The 14428-nt window shown below is 42.6% G+C and overlaps 1 long non-coding RNA gene across 1 annotated transcript in view; it reads left to right on the forward strand.

Moving 5' to 3' along the window:
• Window positions 1-10239, forward strand: part of LOC123380742 — a 49816-nt gene extending 39577 nt beyond the window's left edge. The window contains exon 3 of the long non-coding RNA XR_006586868.1: window positions 9836-10239. This is a non-coding gene — a long non-coding RNA (uncharacterized LOC123380742). The remainder of the gene's footprint in view (window positions 1-9835) is intronic.
• Window positions 10240-14428: the final 4189 nt, after the last annotated feature.

The raw sequence follows: 14428 nt of genomic DNA on the forward strand, positions 1-14428 counted from the left end.
TTATTTCATAACTGGACATTTGTACCTTTATTTTTTTAATGTTTTTAATTTTGAGAGAGAGAGCATGCACGTGAGGGTGCTAGCAGAGGAGGGGCAGAGAGAAGGGGGACAGAGGATCCCAAGCAGGCTCCGTGCTGACAGCACAGAGGTGGGTGTGGGGCTCAAACTCATGAACTGTGAGATCATGACCTGAGCCAAAGTCCCTCACTTAACCAACTGAGCCACCCAGGCGCCCCTGGGAATTTGTACCTTTAGACCACCTTCACCCACTTTATCTGTTCCCCACCCCTGGCCTTTGGCAACCACCTATTTGTCTCTATATCAAAGAATTTGTTTTTTGTTTTGTCAGGTTTTTTATTTTTCAGATTCTACATGTAAGTAAGATCGTATTGAATTTGCCTTTCTCCATCTGACTTGTTTCACTTAGCATGATGCCCTCAAGGATCATATATGCAGGAAATAGCAGGATTTCCTTCTTTTTAACGGCTGAATAATACTTCATTGTGTGTAATATATGTAACAATATATATTCCATTATGATATATATGATATATGATATGATAGATAGACATGTAGGTTGTTTACATGTCTTAGTTATTGTAAATAATGCTGCAGTAAACATAAGGGTGCAAATGTTGTTTTTGAGTTGGTGGTTTCATTTTATTGAGATAAGTATCCAGAAGTGGGATTGCTGGATCATATGGTAATTCTATTTTTAATTTTTGGAGGAGCCTCCATATTGTTTGCCATAGTGGCTGCACCAATTTATCTCCCACCAACAGGGCACAGGGGTTGGCTTTCTCCACATCCTTGCCAACCCTTGTGATTTCTCATCTTCTTGATAACAGACATTCTAACAGGTGTGAGGTGATGTCTCGTTGTGGTTTTGACTTGCATTTCCCTGAAAATTAAACCTATTGGCCATCTGTATGTCTTCTTTGAGAAACTGTCTACTCAGTTCTTCTGCCCATTTTTAATCAGATTTTTTAAATTGAATTGTATGAGTTCTTTATATATTTGAGATATTTAACCCCTTATCAGATATACGATTTGCAGATATCTTCTCCCATTCTGTAGGTTATGTCTTCATTTTGTTGACGGTCCCTTTGCTGTGTGGTTAGTTTGATGGGGTCCCCCTTGTTTCCGTTTGTTTTTTTGCCTTTGCTTTCAAAGTCATATCCAAAAACTCATCTCCAAACGGATGTCACGGAACTTACCACCTATGTTTTTTTTTCTACAAGTGTTATGGTTTCCGATCTTACAGTTAAGTCTTTACTCCATTTTAAGTTAGTTTTGTGTGTGGTAGTAAGACAGTGGTTCAGTTTCATTCTTTTGCACGTGGCTGTGCAGTTTTCCCAGCGCAATGTATTGAAGAGACCGTCCTTTCCACGGTGTATAATCTTGCCTCCTGTGTCATAAATTAACTGATCATATATGTGTGGGTTTATGTGTTGGGTCTATTCCATTCCATTGATCTGTGGGTCTGTTTGGATTACTGTAGCTTTGTAATATAGTTTGAACTCATGACTATGATGGCTCCAGCTTCGTTCTTCTTTCTCAAGATTGCTTTGACTGTTTGGGGTCTTTTGTGGTTTTATGGAAGTTTTTTTGTTCTATTTCTGTGAAAAAAAAAATGCTATTGGAATTGTGATAGGGCTTGCTTTGGGTAGTACGGACATTTTAACGATACAAATTCTTCCAATCCTTGAGCATGAAACACCTTTTCATTTATTTGCGTCTTCTTCAATTTCTTTCATCAGTGACTTGGTTTTCAGGGTACAGGTCTTTCGCCTCCTTGGTTAAATTTATTCCTAGGTGTTTTATTCTTTTTGGCGCAATTGTAAACGGGATTGTTTTCTTAATTCCTCTTTCTGATGCTTCATTATTAGTGTAAGAAACACAACTTATTTTTGTATATTGATTTTGTATCCTGCAACTTTACTGAATTTGTTTTTAGGTCTAACAGGTGTTGGGGTTTTTTTTTTGGTGGCATCTTTAGCGTTTTTTAAAAATATATAATATGATGTCATCTGCAAATAGAGACAGTTTCACTTCTTCCTCTCTGCTTCGGATGCCTTTTTTTGTTTTTCTTGCTTAATTGCTCTGGCTAGGACTTCCAATACTATGTTGAATTAAAGGGTCAAGAGTAGTCATCCTTGTCCCATGCCTGATCTTAGAGTAGAGTTTCAGATAAATTATATTTTCATGCAATATTTTCAAAAACTCGAATCGACAAACTATGGCCAATAGGCAGCCACCTGTTTGTTTGTTTGTTTGTTTGTTTGTTTGTACATAAAGTTTTAACTTCCAATTTTAAGTGGAATTCTTGGTTACACTCTTATAGCAGCAAGCCTATAAAAGAGTTCTAGAATATTTCCATTACTTCACTGATACACCAATAAGATGTTCATGTTCCTAGGATTATGTATTTTTTCTTTGAATGCCCCATTCAGGTCATCATTATCCAACTTTGGAAAGAAATTCAGAAAATGTGACACTATACCAAATTTACAGAAAAAGCCTTCCCTAAGATGACTAACGGGTAAAGTGAATCTTGGATCTGTTCTCTAAAGTTACATAAGGAAACGACATAAAATAAAGCTATATAATCACATTCTTTTAGCAGAGAAGTGTTTTATAATATATTATTCACCTTAGGAATTGCAAAGGGACGGGGCGCCTGGGTGGCGCAGTCGGTTAAGCGGCCGACTTCAGCCAGGTCACGATCTCGCGGTCCGTGAGTTCGAGCCCCGCATCAGGCTCTGGGCTGATGGCTCAGAGCCTGGAGCCTGTTTCTGATTCTGTGTCTCCCTCTCTCTCTGCCCCTCCCCCATTCATGCTCTGTCTTTCTCTGTCCCAAAAATAAATAAAAAAAAAAAAACGTTGAAGAAAAAAAAAAAAAAAAGAAAAGGAATTGCAAAGGGAAGTGAGTAAGACCCTCACGGCTTTCCTTGTCCCATAGATGCTGGATTCAATCATGGAGTGTTCACAACACATGTGGGAGTGCCACTGTTATTCGCATGATTTGCACTCTCCTCCCTACTATGCTTATTCTAAAACAAGAGATATTTATAGAAATTGTGTGCACATCAAAATGGTGGCATCCTGCCGTACTCAGCAACATTTATTTGGTTTTGAACGTTATTTAACGTATTTAACAGAAAAAACAAATTTTCTTAAAAAAATCTTTTTAATGTTTATTTATTTTTGAGAGAGAGAGAGAGAGAGAGAGAGAGAGAGAGAGAGACAGAATCCGAAACAGGCTCCAGGCTCCGAGCTGTCAGCACAGAGCCCGATGCGGGGCTCGAACCCATGAACTGTGAGAGCATGACCTCAGCTGAAGTCGGATGCGTAACCCCTGAGCCACCCAGGCGCCCCAAAACAGATTTTCTTTATAAAGCTAACTGGAGGGGCGCCTGGGTGGCTCAGTGAGTGCTTTTGTGAGGAGTAAAGCTATCAATACAAGCAGAGCGCTTGGAATATACACAGCACAGAGCAAGGGCTCAGTAAGTCACAGCTATTATTAGCTATTAGAGATTGGCCACCCAAGCCTGGGGGACGCAATGGGAATGAGATTAACAAGCATGAAAGAGTAAATAACTAGCGGGGGGGGGGGGAGGGGGGTGGTGGTTAACTGCATCTATTTTTCTCTCATTCCAGCTGAGAGCCAATGTGGGGGTTTCCCTGGGATCCACATTGGGCCCCGTTGCCCACTGCATTCCACACAGCCTCGGGGGTGGGGGTGATAACTCCCAAACCTAGAGCTCCAGCCCTGATCTCTGGGCCCATGCCTCCTGGGTTCCCGCAAGCACCTCGGATTCAGCGTATCCCAGACCTCAGGTGTCACCTCACTCCCTCCCACTCGCCAAACCTGCTTCCCAGGTGTTCTCTTGGTTGATGGAATTCTGTCATAACCTCGTCTGCCAAGCTATCGACTCTCCTCTTTTCTTTTTTTTTTTTTTTTAATTTTTTTTTTTTCAACGTTTATTTATTTTTGGGACAGAGAGAGACATAGCATGAACGGGGGAGGGGCAGAGAGAGAGGGAGATACAGAATCGGAAACAGGCTCCAGGCTCTGAGCCATCAGCCCAGAGCCCGACGCGGGGTTCGAACTCCCGGACCGCGAGATCGTGACCTGGCTGAAGTCGGCCGCTTAACCGACTGTGCCACCCAGGCGCCCCAACTCGACTCTCCTCTTTTCTCAGCAACCTCCCGGCCAAACTGTCCCACATTTAATCAGTAACCAAGTCTTACTGGTTCTACGTCGTAAAGGTTCTCGAAACTGTCCCCGACTCTCTTTCTCTCTCACTGTTACCTCTGCCCCTGGTCAGGTCCTTATCGTATTTTATCTGGTCTCCCCGCCTCCAAATGTGTCCTTCTCAAAAAATCTGCCACCTCCCCACCCCCCACCCACCCCCATTAAAACTCCCAGTGATCTCTTCTGACTTAAAAATCCAAGCTTCCAGTGCCCTCCTTGGTCAGCCTCTGCCCGTCTCTCGGCCATATTTTGTCGGCATCTTCTGACTTGCACTTTATTTTCTAAACTGCTGACTGTTTCCCTGCCCGCAAAATGTTGCTTTTCAGTTCCATATCTGGGCTCAGGCAGTTCCTGTGCTTATAATGTTTTCCTCCGCTTTATGTGGCTCAGATCAGATGACATGTCCTCCAGGAAACCCTCTTGGATCTTCCTTTCTCCCAGACGAGGTTAGACATCCTGTCCCTATGATACTGTCTTTGTCTTGGAAACAAGTCACTGCATTTGCTACATAGTACGATTATGTGCTTCCCTCCCTAGACTATGAGCTCCTTGAAGTTAGGAAATGCTGTGTCTTACCCATCTTTGTATCCTGAGTGCTTACCACAATGCCTGGCACTTAATAAATACATGCTGAATGAATGTCTCATTCACCCAGTGTTTAGTGAGTATCTACTAGTGAGGCTAGCCCTCAGAACACACAGCAATGGAATAAAAAGGCCTTGTCTCTGTTCTCGCTGAGCTTACTGAGGGGTGGAGAGACAGAAAATACCAACGTGAACAAAGAAATCTATAATTACATATAGTAATAAGAACTGCGGAGGAAGAAACAGGATGCCGTGAGAGAAAATAGCAAGGAGGGAGGGAAGGGCTCTCTAAGGATGTGGTTTTCGAGCTGAAGTCGGCAAAGACAGGAAGGAGCAGGAGCAAACAGGCCCTGGGGACTGACCTGTACAAGGCGCTGAAAGAGAACAGAACAGCCTCGAAAAGGTGGGCGAGGGAAAGCGAGGCCTGACAACATTTGCTGAGGAGGCAGGCGGACACAGAAGAGGTGCTCAGCTGGGATGGATGAAGGAGTTCAGACTGGGTTCCATGTACGGTGCTCAAGGAAAAGTTGGAAGACAGTGGGTAATGCAGTGGTGGAATGGGGTTTACATTCACAGGAGAACATCCAGGCTGCTGGGTGGAGATGAGACCAGACAGGAGTTTGGGGAAAAGAAGGGAGAACAGTCAGAGGTTAAGCCATTGAACGGTTCTCTTTAGGAAATGTTATCATTCACCCCATTTTAGAACTTGGGAAGAGCTTGGAGCTGGAAGACAGACCCAAGTCTGTTCTATCCCAGAGTCAGAGCTTAGACCCCCCTACTGTGGACCCTTGTGCTTGGTTACACCTAACTTCCTGACTGGTGAAGATTAAAAAGAGTGATAGCATCCGCTTTTAGCAAAGCGTCGGAGAAAAGGGGCGTTCACACCCACTGCAGATGGGAATGGAAACTGGTGCCGTCTTTCTAGAAGAAAATCTGTGCCTTAAAGATGTGTGTGCTCCTAGGGTCCCCCATTTCGGTTTTAGGAATCCTTAAAAGACAAACCAGCTACCGAACGGAGATGTCTGAACAAGTCGTGTTTATCAGTATTTGTGACAGCAAAACACGGCATTGATAAAACAAACTCCGGTATGATGCAGTTAATAACCGATAATTTACTGACTCAGAAAGACTACAGTATATTGCCCAGTGAGAAAATTGGGTCACCAAAGGATGATTCTGTTTTTTGTAGCATATGTTAGTATATAGAGAAAAAAAATTCCGGAAGGATCTACATCCAAATGTTAAAAGTGGCTACTGTCAGGGAGGAAAAGGTTTTCCTTCTACTCTTTTAGGTTCTGTGGCTGGTCTAACTATAAAAATGATACAAAGCAGATAGCTGGAGAAAAACACGTTTAATTATGTATGTACGAGAACCCCACCAAGGCAATAAAAATCATGGGCAAGTCAGGCAATTGAGGCTTAAATAACATCCTGAGCCAAGGAATGGGGTAGCGGCCTGGAACCCTGGAAGTGGGGAGGGTAGCTCACAGGACAATAAAGATAGATGTTCAAGGGGCACCTGGGTGGCTCAGTCCGTTGAGCGTCCGACTATAGCTCAGGTCATGATCTCATGGTTCGTGAGTTCGAGCCCCCACATCGGGCTCTGTGCTGACAGCTCAGAGCCTGGAGCCTGCTTCGGATTCTCCCTCTCTCTCTGCCCCTCCCCCACTCACACTCTGTCTCTCTCTCAAAAATAAACATTAAAAAAAAATTTTTTTTAAAGATAGATGTTTGGTAATCAGATGTTTGCCCTGCTCTATAGACAGGTCTTTCAGATAAAAAGTTGTCACTGATAACAGCTCTCTTTCTGGGCCAGACCACCTATCTAAATTCCTTTGGGTAGTTTAGAGAGAGGTAAGAGTGTTTCTTGAGTCCACTGGCTCTTCATTGCCATCAGTTCAAAATAATCCACATGCCCACGTGGTACATCTTGAAGCATTTTTTTTCTGAACCCCTTCACTAACTCTGGAAGATAATCTGAAGATTTTTGTTAGTTGCTTTTTTCTAATTTTTCTAAAATTTTCTAAATTTTCTAATTTTTCTAATTTTTCTAAATCAAAACTTTTAACTCTTTATTAACATAGAGCATATGTACAGAACAGGGCACACACACATCCTATGCTCGCAATGTGATGAGTTCACAAACTGAACACACGCATGTAAACAACGCACAGAACAAGAGAAAAACAGTCTCAGCTTCCTGGAAGCTGCTCTGTAAAATCTTATACAACCTACCTTATTGTGTCCGGCTTCTTTCACTCAACATGATTTTGTGCAATTCTTCCATGTGGTTGCCCGGAGTTGTAGCAAATTAATGACATTAATTGTTTAAAAAGTTAGAATGTTCACACCTTGTCTGTTATAAATTTGAATCCTTAGAATGATCATCATTCCCGTGTTTGTCAGCTTACAAAGCACTTTCCACGGACACCAGCTCTGCACATTATTATCATCCTCACTTGATGGGCAAAAGGTGAGGGGGGCAGAGGGTAATTCAGCCCTGCTCAAGTTCACACACAAAGCTAGTAGGTGGCCAAACCAAGGCAGCTTCAGATCTAAATCCATGCCCTTTCGGCCCCGCCTCATGAGATTGAGAGCCAAGGTCCCAGGGGATTCAACGAAAGGACTATCTTGCTCACCATTAGGCTCTTTAAACGTCAGACGGTTACCAGGCAAAGCTGTTTAAACTCCTTTTCTGAAAACCATTTAGAATAGAAGACGCAGACCCTTCTCATTCAGAAGACGAACGTCCCATAAATATTCAACCAGTTTCGACATTGGTCATCTTTGGCGAGAACTTTTTTTTTTTCAACGTTTTTTAATTTATTTTTGGGACAGAGAGAGACAGAGCATGAACGGGGGAGGGGCAGAGAGAGAGGGAGACACAGAATCGGAAACAGGCTCCAGGCTCTGAGCCATCAGCCCAGAGCCCGACGCGGGGCTCGAACTCACGGACCACGAGATCGTGACCTGGCTGAAGTCGGACGCTTAACCGACTGCGCCACCCAGGTGCCCCGAGAAGTAGAACTCTTGTATATGATCACTGAGAGGCTGCAATCGATATTATTCATAATGTCAGAGAGAAAAGTGGACATACACAAATATGAAACCCACAGGACAAGTTTACAGAGGCACATATTACATATCGAGAAGTGTGGCCATCACAGATTTTTAGCCAAAGAAAGTTCGGGGGCGCCTGGGTGGCGCAGTCGGTTAAGCGTCCGACTTCAGCCAGGTCACGATCTCGCGGTCCGTGAGTTCGAGCCCCGCGTCGGGCTCTGGGCTGATGGCTCGGAGCCTGGAGCCTGTTTCCGATTCTGTGTCTCCCTCTCTCTCTGCCCCTCCCCCGTTCATGCTCTGTCTCTCTCTGTCCCAAAAATAAATAAACGTTGAAAAAAAAAATTAAAAAAAAAAAAAAAAGAGTTCTACTTCTCATTCACAGATGGGAAAACTGAGGCCCACCGTCAAATAGCTGGTTTAGCAGGACTGGGGCGGGCCTCAGGACTCTGGCTTCCGGTTCACAGCAATCTTGCCCACACATCACTGCATAAGACGTGAAACTTTTTTTTTTTTCCTACCGGGAAACATAAGCAGTCACGGTCGTGGTTATTCATAAAACTGTGGGTGTTGTTACTTTTTGCCCCCCAACAGAGTAGAACCACATGACTTAGCTTTATGTATCACAAAATCCTATTTCACTATAAGATCTAGGGTGATTCCCCCATTCAACACTGTGCTTCTAGGTGTCCGTATTACATAACACATTTCACAATGCAGTACACTGCTCAGAGAGTTCAAAAGAAATGAGGTGAATTAGCAGAGAAAACAAGAACACATCACCTGAAATATTGACTTACGCACTCACACAGGTGTCCTTGCTTTATAGGTTAGCGCTGTCAGCTATTAAGAGCTGAAGTGTAATAAAAGAAAGATTCAGTTCCCATCCCTACTTCCCTTCTCGTGGATATCATGTTTTTTTGTGTTAATTTGATTAAAAAAAAAAAAAAGCAAACATTTCACGTCTGCAGCCTTTCTACCTCCGAGTCGAGCATTGGATACAATGCACATGGAAGAATTTAGGACACTATTTCCTTAGGAAGTGAATTCTTCATTCCCCTGGATGCCTTTTGGGAATCTAAAAACTGCAGGGACTGTTTTTCCTGACACAAGACCAGTATCTACAGGTCAAAGAACAATTGATAAGCCTATTTATCTTCCCAGAGACTTTGGCTGGTGCTTGCTGTCTTAAATTTTCCCAGTCAGCCCTACACAGCCTTGCCAACCCCCGGGCCTTCCCGCCTGTCCTCCCTGGCGGGTTTTCTCTGTCTCCTCTTTGAGAGCCTCTGTGAATCTCTACCTTCACAGTTACCATTTTGTAAATAGACATGGGGCAGTGGGGGTATCTTTAAATAAACAGATGAATAAGGTCCCGGAACTGTCACCCCTTCTAATGACCTTTAGACGTGAGGGAAATACCTCAGCCTCAGAAGCCAAGAAGCGGGCCCTCAGAGATCTGGGGTGGTCCCCGTCTCAGTGCAGGGACTGTGGGGTAGGGTGGTGGTCTAGGGGCACAGCTCAGGTGCTGAATAAATACAGAGACTTCCGGGCACGTGGCATGAATACTGAGTCTACTACAGAAAATGGTGGAGCCCCAGAACTCTTGCCTGCTGACCTAGACTGTGGTGGAAAGTGACTACTCATTTATCCTCAAGCCCGGGGAAATTCAGTGCACAGTGTTCAAACGAGGGTTGAGTGAAAGGGGCTACAGGGAGGGAGTAGCGGTGACCTACAGGTGACCTCCTTGACAAGGCCAATAGTAGGACCAATAGTGGGCTGGGTGGCTGGTTAGGGAGAAAGGGGGTTCATTAAGGACAGGGGTTCCTGGAAGTGCTGGTACCTGAAGGAGGGGCAGTCTAGGAAGAACCTCACTCCTGGCATCCCGCTGGAGTCCAAAGGCTTTAGAATTCTTCCTCTTTTTTCTTTTTTTTTTAAGGTGTTGCTCTTTATACAAAGTGCAGAAATAAACCCATGCTTTTATGGTGAATTAATCTATAACAAATGAGGTGAGACTATGCGACTGGGAAAAGACAGTCTCTTCAACAAATACTGTGGGAAAACAAGACGACTACATGCAAAAGAATGAAATCGGACCACTTTCTTACACCATACACAAAAATGAAGTCAAAATGGATTGAAGACCTAAATGTGAGACCTGACAAATACCTTAGAAGAAAACATAGGCTGTAATTTCTTTGACATTGGCCATAGGAACATTTTTTCTAGCTATATCTCTTCTGGAAAGGGAAATAAAAGCAAACTTAACTACTGGGACTACACCAAAATAAAAAGCTTTTGTTCAATGAAGGAAACCATTAACAAAACAAAAAGGCAGCCTCCTGAATGGGAGAAGATATTTGCAAATGATGTATCTGATAAGGGGCTAATATCCAAAATATATAAAGAACTTACATAACTTAACACCAAACCCCCCCAAATAACCCAATTAAAAAACAGGCAAAGGATCTGAACGAACATTTTTTCCAAAGAAGACATCCAGATGGCCAACAGACACACGAAAAGACGCTCAACATCGTTAATCATCAGGGAAATGCAAATTAAAACCACAAGGAGATACCACTTTACACCTGTCAGAATTACTAAAATCAAAAGGACAAGAAATAACAAGTGTTGGCAAGGATGAAGAGAGAAAGGAACCCTTATGCACTGTTGGCGGGAATGCAAATTGGTACAGCCACTGTGGAAACCAGTATGGAGGTGCCTCAAAAAACTAAAAATAGAACTACTCTATGATCCAACTATTCCACTACTGGGTATTTACCCAAAGAAAATGAAAACATTAATTTGAAAAGATGCATGCACTCCTATGTTTGTCACAGCATCATTTACAATAGACAAGATATGGAAGCAACCCAAATGTCCATTGATAGACGAATAGATAAAGATGTGATGCGTGCGCGTGTGTGTGTGCGTGCATGCACATACACACACACACGCACACACACACACACACACTGGAATGTTACTCAACCATAAAAAAAAAGAATGAAATCTTGCCATTTGCAACAACATAGATGAACCTAGAGGGTATAATGCTAGGTGAGATCAGTCGGTCATAAAAAGATAAATACCATATGATTCCACTCATATGTGGAATTTAAGAAACAAAACAAATGAACAAATAAAGAAAAAAGAAGAGACAGACTCTTAGATGCAGGGAACAAACTGGTGGTTACCAAAGGGAGGTGTTTGGGGGATGGGTGAAATAGATGAAGGGAATTATCTTGATGAGCCCTGAGAAATGCACAGAATTGTTGAATCATTGTATTGTCCACCTGAAACCAACATAAACTGTATGGTAATCACACTTAAATAAACTAAAGTTAAAATGTTACATTTAAAAAAAAAAAAGGTGTTTCTTCTGGCCAACACATTAGTTATACCAACAGTTGCGTTAGGCTGTTTGAATGATACACACCATACTCCAGATAATGATTACCTCTGTGGAGGGGCCACAGGAGAAAGGTGTCATTGAGATTTCATGTCCAAAACGTGGTGGTTGTTTTAGTAAATGTTTTGTTTTGGAGTAATTTTGAACTCACAGAAAAATCGCAAAGATAGTCCAGAGAGTTCCCATCCATGCTTCACCCAGTTTCTCTTAACGTCAGCATCATATCTAACCAGGGTACATTTATCAAAACTGAGAAATTAACATTGGTACAACCAAGCATTATGGTTTATTCATTCAGATTTCATCAGTTTTCCATTAATGTCTTTGTTGTTGGGTCTGATCTGGGATACCACATTGCATTTAGCACAGTCGTACATTTTGTATCTTTTAGACATCTGCAGAAACCACGGCAAATAATTTTTTTAATTTTTTAATGTTTATTTTTGAGTGTGAGTGGGGGAGGGGCAGAGAGTGAAGGAGACACAGAATCCAAAGCAGTCTCATCTGGGCTGTCAGCACAGAGGCTGACGCAGGGCTTGCAGTGCCCCAAGGGTTTCGCAGTGATGGGACAATACTGTGACAGTGTGGAGGATCCCAGCACAAGACGGAGGAGCATGGATGCGTGGATCAAGATGCAGAGAAAGGGCACTCCGTACAATTCACTCTGGGAGTACCTATAGTGTAGAGACCTGAAGAGCTTCGCTTCCCCGGGCTGAACTGGAAATTCCAGTACACTAACTAACTGGAACACAGCTTGGGCCACGTCTGTGGTCAGCTTTCATTCTCCGACATTGAGGCTTCCCTTCTTTCTTTTTTTGATTTACTCATTTAAGTGTACTCAGTACATTCACGATGTTGTATGGCCACCACCACCATCCAACTCCAGAACTTCCTCATCTTCCCCAACAGGAACTCTGTACCCATTCAATTATAATGCCCTCATTCTCCCCAACCCCAGCTCCTAGAAACCACCATTTTCCTTTCTATCTATATGAAATTGTGTTTTCTAGTACCTCATATAAGTGGAATCATACAGTATTTGTCCCTTTGTGCCTGGCTTACAGAAAACTCTTTAGGGATAAATGGCTTATTCCTCCTGGAATCTAATGCCAATTAATTTAATGCCAGTTTAATATCATTTATATCAGATAAAAGATAAAAAGCCATTGTGGGTTCTTTTCTTTCCTCTCTCTCTCTTTTTTTTTTTTTTTTGGTCTGACCTATTATATCCGTCCTATTTCCCTTTTTTTTTTTTAATTTTTTTTTCAACGTTTATTTATTTTTGGGACAGAGAGAGACAGAGCATGAACGGGGGAGGGGCAGAGAGAGAGGGAGACACAGAATCGGAAACAGGCTCCAGGCTCTGAGCCATCAGCCCAGAGCCCGACGCGGGGCTCGAACTCACGGACTGCGAGATCGTGACCTGGCTGAAGTCGGACGCTTAACCGACTGCGCCACCCAGGCGCCCCTTCCTATTTCCCTTTTTGCATTGGTTACCAGGATTCTGGGCCAAATTCAGAGCCTAAATACCACAATCAGCTCATCTCAAGTAACTGGTTATAGTCACCCACTTACAGAGCCTCTATTGTAGTTTCAATCTTAAATTACCCTATATTTTATTATGTTTATGTTTGAAAACTATCCGGTGCCCTTTCAGAATTAGGCAGGATAGAAATTCTAAATACATGAAATTAATACCACACTTTCAGGAAGTTAACTCTTTCATGCTACCGGAGTCCCACCAAGTGCAGTATCGTCATAGAACAGTAGAACTGCACAGACTTTTCAAGGTGGAAGCATCTTGGGGTAAATCTAGCTTCTGTGTGTGTTGACTTAACTGACCTGTTTATCTGGCAAAATCAGGACTTCTAAGAGAGGATCGCTGCTACTGAAAATGTGAATCAGGCATTTTGGCCCCTGCATCAACTTTTCCAAGCCACTGATATGACTCTGTGCGTCAGAAGAACATTTAGCTAAATGGTGGCAGCCCATAAAGGTACTCTGTCTTCCAAAGGAATCATTTGCATCCTTAAGGGTCTCTAAGTTCGTAACAGGGCCCAGATATGTTTTTCTCCAGAAAACTTTCAGGAGGAAAACACTAATTCGTCCATCCAGTTGTGGGAGGTGATCACACCGTGGTAGAATTAAATAAGGCTGCGGACATCACGATAAACACAGGTCACAGTTGGAGAGGGATATCTTTAAAGTATCAGAATACTTTGGGACTTTTTTTGTGTTTCACAATGTGAAACAAGCTAACAAACCTTTCAAAGTTAAGAAGAATTTTCCTGGAGCCTTGATTATCTGTAGCATTCAGACGGCTTTCGTGTTGGAACGATAAAGAACTTTCTTTCAGGCCCTTTGGCCCTTAGAGCTCCATTGGGTGTGTGTCCCAGAGTTACACTAGACCTGATGCAAGGATGGAAAATACAGGCATCTACACTCATTTCACTCTGAGTGGCTGGGAGAGTCACATGACCCAACAGTAATAGACATTACAGGGTGGAAATGCAATCACTCTTCATTGAAAAGATGCTTATCAAGGGCCTAACACATACATGGCACGTAACATATCACATCTTCTATGATGCACATCTTCTATGATGACTATATAAACATACATATATTGCGCGCGCACACACACACACGCACACACAGACACACACACACACACACACACACACCATCAGCAGTCTAGCCTGTAGTTAAAAGCATGGGATTGGAAGTAAGACAGGCCTGAATTCAAGTGCTGGTGTCACCATTTAAAAGCAGTGCTAGCCCAGGATCTGGCTTAAATGCTCAATAAAAGGGAATGATTTATCATCTTTATAGATACATACACATGAGTTTGGTAATAACGGTATTAACTCAGAAATCCATAATACATATGAGATTTAAAAGATGACAGCATTTAACAATATTTGTTCTTCCTATCCAGGAACATGGAATCTTTTTCCATTTGTTTGTGTCTTCTTCAATGTCTTTCATAAGCTTTCTATAGTTTTCAGTGTATAGATTTTTCACCTCTTTGGTTAGATTTATTCCTAGGTATTTTATGGTTTTTTGGTGTAATTGTAAATGGGATCAATTCCTTGATCTCTCTTTCTGTTGTTTCAT

This window comes from Felis catus, chromosome D2 (genome assembly GCF_018350175.1).
Source record: "Felis catus isolate Fca126 chromosome D2, F.catus_Fca126_mat1.0, whole genome shotgun sequence".
Classification (NCBI taxonomy): Eukaryota; Metazoa; Chordata; class Mammalia; order Carnivora; family Felidae; genus Felis; species Felis catus.